General features: G+C 41.4%; 1 long non-coding RNA gene across 1 annotated transcript; it reads left to right on the forward strand.

The window, feature by feature from the left end:
- The first annotated feature begins 2,626 nt into the window (after positions 1 to 2,626).
- LOC121157648 lies at positions 2,627 to 5,898 on the forward strand. Its single transcript, XR_005884083.1, has 3 exons — positions 2,627 to 2,741; positions 4,244 to 4,296; positions 5,730 to 5,898. It is a non-coding gene; the product is annotated as an uncharacterized LOC121157648 (long non-coding RNA).
- Positions 5,899 to 6,529: the final 631 nt, after the last annotated feature.

Here is a 6,529-nt window from a genome sequence, read left to right on the forward strand (position 1 = left end):
AGAAAAACCAGGAGACTCAATACAGAAACTACTAGAACTTATACGAGAGTTTGGCAGAGTGGCAGGGTACAAAATTAATGAACGAAAATCAACAGCCATAGTGTACGCAAATAACACCAAGATGGAAGAAGATCTAACCAACAGGATACCATTCAAAACAGCAGAGAGAAGTATGAAGTATTTGGGAATAAATCTAACCAAAAGCGTAGGAGACCTATTCGAAGAAAACTACAAACTATTTAAAAAGGAAATTGAACAAGACCTCAAAAGATGGAATAACATCCCATGCTCCTGGATAGGCAAAATCAATATCATTAAAATGTCTATACTACCACAAGCAATATACATTTTCAACACAATTCCAATCAAATTGCCCAAAACATTCTTCACGGAACTGGATACAATGATTCAAAAGTTCATCTGGAAACACAAAAAACCACGAATAGCTAGAACCATCCTGAAGAATAAGAAGTTAGCAGGGGGAATCACAATCCCGGACCTCTGGACATACTATAGAGCAGTGGTTATCAAAACAGCCTGGTACTGGCACAAAGACAGAAAGGAAGATCAATGGAATAGAATAGAAGCACCAAAAGGGAACCCACACAGATACAGCCAATTAATCTTTGACAAAAAGACCAATGATAGCTCAAGCAAGTGGGAAGGCCTCTTTAGTAAATGTTGTTGGGACAACTGGCTGATAGCCTGTAGAAACAAAAAGATAGACCCACATCTATCACCATACACTAAGATCCAATCTACATGGATAAAAGACCTAAACCTACATCCAGAAACCTTCAAACTCTTGCAAGAAAATGTAGGAAATACCCTGCAAGACCTAGGAGTAGGTACCGACTTTCTAAGAAGGACACCAAAAGCAATAGCAGTTGAGAACAGAATAAACAAATGGGACCTCATCAAACTAAGAAGTTTCTGTACAGCAAGGGAAACAATCAACAAAGTAAAAAAGCAACCCACAGAGTGGGAGAAGATCTTTGCACACTATATAGGCGATAGGGGGCTAATTTCCAGGATATACAAAGAACTTCAAAACAACCAAAAAACCAAAACAAACAAGCCACTCAAGAAATGGGCACGGGAAATGGGCAAACATTTCACAAAGGAACAAGTCCAAATGGCAAACAAACATATGAAAAAATGTTCCAGCTCCCTGGCAATAAGGGAAATCCAAATTAAAACATCGATGAGGTACCACCTAACACCAGTAAGATTGGTCCACATAAACAAGAACACCAACGACGCTTGCTGGCGAGGATGCGGGGAAAAGGGAACCCTACTCCACTGCTGGTGGAGCTGCAAATTGGTACAGCCTTTATGGAAATCAGTCTGGAGAACACTCAAACAACTCAAAATCTGCATACCATATGACCCAGCAATAGCACTCCTAGGAATATATCCAAAAAACCTGTTTTACGACAAACCAACATGCATCCCTATGTTCATTGCAGCACAATCAGTAATTGCAAAAACATGGAAGCAACCGAAATGCCCATCAACAGAAGATTGGATAAGAAAGCTTTGGTTCATCTACTCCATGGAATACTACTCAGCTATTAAAAAAAACAAAATGCAGTTCTTTGTGGCTAAATGGGCCCAACTGGAAACTATAATGCTAAGGGAAATGAGCGAATCCCAAAAGGTTAGATACCACATGTTTGCCTTGATTTAACTTGTAATTTTTGTTTGGTTGTTGGTTATTTTTTGAACCTGTCATTGATACTGTCTCAACCCAGATGTTTCGAAGAATGGAACTTGCATTATTTTTAACATATTGTTTACCCAATACTATGTCAATTAATTCCATAATGTTGTATATTGATACTGAGGTTTTGTTGGGGCTTTTAACTGACCGGATCTTTACTCTGTTAGCCCTATCTTCAGACTAGAGAAGGTCTCCCCAAGAGGCCACTGAACTTATCAGGACAATAAGACGCTGGACTTTATGCTAGGTATATGCTTGCAATGAAGGAATCTCAACTGAACTTGAACTGTGGTTATGCAACAAAGTGGAGGAATCCACCATGGGGGGAGGGGTATGGGAGGGGTGGGGGGAATCCCCAGTGCCTATAAAACTGTATCACATAATACAATGTTAACAATAATAAAAAAAAAGAAATTGAGATTAAAAAAAAATTAAATGCAATAATATAAAAAGTACCTCATTGCAATGTGTGTCCATAGATGAGGAAGGTCTGCCTCCTACCGTAGATATATGGTATTACACTTTACTCAATAAAGGGGAACTAGGGGTTGGCAATAAGAAGTGGGACAAGATTAGCTTAAAAATGGAGATGGAGGAGGAGGAAGATATCACCACAAGAAAAAAATCTTGACAGATAACCACCCAGGCTTATGGTGTTGGAACTTGTCTTGTGTTTTGGAAGCACAAGGGTACTGACATGGCTTATTTACTCAGTCTTAAAATTGTCAGGGTGCCCAAAGTCTGCCTCCTTAGTTTCTTACAGGCATCTTGGCTCCAGCTGACACTTGCTGTCATTTCTTGGTCTGATTTCAGATTGACTCTGTGACTCCTCCCTTCCTTCTCTGGGGTGGGGAAGTTAGGCTGCTCCCTGGGAAATAAATAGCCGTTGTGGGTGCTCATCTCCAAGCGAATTTCTTATTCCCCATCACGTGTGAGAGAAGAGCTGGCAACAGCGGCCTCAGCATGAAGCTGGTGGTGGTCCTCATGCTCCTCGCCCTGCCACTTTACTGCTCTGCAGGTGAGTCTGGTGCAGGGGAAGCCCCTTTGGATGAGGGATTGTTGCCTGAACCCAAGGGAACCTTCCTGTGCCCAAGTACCCACACAGATCAGTCCCAGTGCAAGGAGTCTGGGTGTTGTAGCTTAAAGATCACCAATAACAATGAGTAACCCCAAGAGACATTTTCCTCTTGGGGTTTGTGTGTAGTGTCTCAGTGCCATTGTCATGCCTTGCTTTACCTCCATCAGAACAAACAGGATGAGCCTCTGAACTGAATATTGGAATCTATGATTTCCCTGGGCAAGGGAAATAGTTTAAAAATGGTTCTATAGCATTGGGTCCAGATGCGTTTCTTACAGAAGATACTCAGCTATTTTTAGAGATGAAATAAAAGGTGTCCAGCATGATAGTCTACTGGCTAAATCCTCACCTTGCAAGCACTGGGATCCCATATGGGCGCTGTTTCGTGTCCTGGCTTCTCCACTTCCCATTCAGCTCCCTTCTTATGGCCTGGAAATGCAATAGAGGATGGCTCAAAGCCTTGGGACTCTGGCACTCACATATGAGACCTACCGGAGGCTTCTGGCTCCTGCCTTGGACCAGCTCAGCGCTGGCCATGATGGCCATTTGAGGAGTGAATCAGTGGCTGGAAGATCTTTCTCTCTGTCTCTCCTTAAATTTGATATGCCTTTCCAATAACAATAACTAAATATTTTTAAAACAGGGAAGACAAAACAGGACTTCTGGGGAGAAGAGTCAGGCCTTAGTGTGTGTCCCCGTGACAAATAATAACTTAGGGGCCAGATAATGCATATATGTAAAGTTGATCTGAGTCCTCTCACAAAGCCATTTTGCTCCCTAGCCCATTGTGTTCAACCCTGGCAGGGGAGATCTCACTTCCTCTGGAACCTCCTTCCAGCAATGAACAAGCAGCAGACTGTTGAAAAGGGGATTTCTCCCAGTCAACCCAGATAGAGAATTGTACAGTCATGAGAGAAAATAGCTCACATAAGTCAAATCCTGAATTCTTTTCTCCTCCACAGTGGTTGCCCCAGCAGATTACTTTATGAATACAAAGCTGGCTCTGTTTGGTGTTACCTGGTGATGCAGACTACAGGTGAAATTGGTAGAGCCAATAGCTAGTATTCTGGATCCACTTTCTCTCTGACACTTGCAAGTGCCACTTGGTCTCTACAGGTGACACTCATGAAGTCTGACACAACATTGAATATGTTCTTACAACATTGAGTATGTTCCTCCCTGTCAGAGTATCTCATTTTATAAGTGTCCTTGGATTTGGCTTTTGTGGGTGAGAGAGGGTAGAAGGAACAGATATTACAGGACTTAAAGGACTCCTCAGAACTTGAGCTTACTCTTCTGATCTGCAAACTTGACTCCATGGGCTGTAACCTTTCAGAATCTGCCTTTTAACAGCTAGGTAAAAGTGTGGTTCATGCTATCGGTACTTCCTGGATGCCTTCCTCTCTGCTAATGAGCCCATGTTTTCTCATGCTTACTTCCAGGTTCTGGCTGCCAATTTCTGGAAAACGTGATTACAATGACAATTGATCCAGCTGTATCTCTGCAAAAATATATGGAATTCTGGGGTCATTTTGTCTATTATCCATCAGTTTTAAACGCAGTGCAGGAAGGGAAGGAATGCTTTCTCAGCCAATCCAATGAAACTCTGGCCAATGTCAAAGTGTTGATGGTAATTTCAGTTTCTTCTTTTATGTTTAGTGTAATCCTTGACTAGGAGTAAGTAGGTTTGGGGTTTGGTGCTAACGTTAGAACTAAGAGGTGGACACGCAGGCCTTAGACAATGTCATATAATCAAGTATGTAGTGAGTCTAATGACATTTTTAAACTGAGTGACCCAAAGTCCCCTATAAATCACCAACTTCACTTTGAGATTCCTTAGTGAATGTGGACTGAAGAAAGCCAAAGGCCAAAAAGATCAGGAAATGGCTTGTTCCCAGGAGACAAACTCTCTCCCTATCTCTCACACACATGCGTTCTGTAAAGAGAAATATCACCTGCTTTGCAGAGTGCACTGATTTGGCATGAACAGCAGACATGTTCCTCCTTGTTTAAGAAGCAAGTAATAAAAACATTGATAAGAATTTTAGAGGGATTTATATTTATACTAGGGGAACAGGTTTCATGTATTTTATACATACAGATTTAAAAGCATTGTGGTTCTTCCCATTATGCCCTTCTTTTAGAGTCTAGAAAATATTATTTGAGTAATAGTCTATATACATAATGCCAAATTTTTAAAAGACACCCTTCAGCCACCAAGTTTGCTAGCGTATCTGGAAACCTTCGATTCTTCCTCAGGCACTCAGGAAATAGCTAGAGTAGATCCTGTTGTGAAAGCAGACCACAGGAAGGGGGCAGTCTATAGACCTACAAATGGTCTTGTAATAAATATAAATAAAATTTACAAAATGCCCCCCAAAACAGAGAGAATGCAATTGGTGATGAGATTGTTTAAAACAGAAATCAGAAGTATAATAAGAAACATTTTTAAAAATTTTAAATAAGTCTCTGTGAGTTTTCCAAAATTGTGTTTACTATCCCAACACTTTCTTGAAAGAAGAAAGGTCACGCATAAGCCAAAAATGTCAGCATAAAGTGAACACCACCTACACATAAAAATGATGGGATTGTTTTACATCTAAGTGTATTTTTATCTAAATAGAGTTTGAACCCCCACGTTTTCAGCAAAGAACTCCAGAATATTTATTGAGGTTGGGAAAGGAAACACTGAAGGTGTGCTTGTTGGAGAAGTGATCTGGCAGCTGCAGCAGCTCTCTGACATCAGCAGAATCCCTAGAATGATAGGACGTGTCGGTGGATGATCTGATTTTGTACCCGGCACTGTCTTGGGTGCTATATGCTTATTTTACAAATGCAGGCACATAATGAGAAGAAAAGCCTAGGTTGTAAATATTTGAATTTGCAAGAGAAAGTTCACAACCCAAGCAACATCTCTTTCTTTTCTAGGACACAATATACAACAGCACTTTGTGCAGCGAGTATTAACTTCCTGCAAGGCCTTCAGTTCAGAGAAGTGCAGCTGCTGATAACCACCAACTATGTCTAGCCTTCTTATTTGGTCTTCTTAGCCTCAGATTACCTGATAATTGTTGAAGCCTCCATGCTTTTCCTTTTAATAAACTTGTTGCAAAAAAAAAAAAAAAAAGCTGAGTTCTTTTTTTGTTCTACCTTGGAAATGGAGGTTTTAGAGCCGCGCCTAGCACTGTGAAGAAGCAGTCAAGGGGGTGGGGTTGAAGACTAAAGCTTTCTTCCTTACAATCTGTAGCCCAAGCAGTGGCTTCCCTATGGAAAAGCTTTTATGTTTCCTCCGGCTACAATCTCTCATGCTACCAGCTCTGACTTACTGAGGCTGCTGGGATTTGAGGTTAGGTCATGTGCATAGCTGTCTTGATATTAGAAGACCATTTGCACCCACTCTGAGTCTGCTCACCATGGCTCAGGGTTTATGGAAACACAACAGGGGAGGGAATGCTGTGCAAATGAATCTGTTCTTTCCCAGCTTAGGCCCATGAATACTGGGCAGAAAGGGCAGGGCATGGTCATGAAGGAGAGTAGAAAGTGCCACCTGTGTGGGCAGAAAGGCATCGTTCTGCTGTGCTTCGAACACATGCATGGACTTTAGGTGAATGTCACATCTTGGGGAAGTAGAAATGATGTCTGAATCAAAGTACTTCTCAAGGACTAAGGAACTAGGGTGAATGTTGCCAGGAATGGAAGTTGTCGTAACTCTCCCTTCATTTCTAGTT

Source organism: Ochotona curzoniae, unplaced genomic scaffold (genome assembly GCF_017591425.1).
Source record: "Ochotona curzoniae isolate NIBS_2020 unplaced genomic scaffold, NIBS_Ocur_1.0 contig_3527, whole genome shotgun sequence".
Lineage (NCBI taxonomy): Eukaryota > Metazoa > Chordata > Mammalia > Lagomorpha > Ochotonidae > Ochotona > Ochotona curzoniae.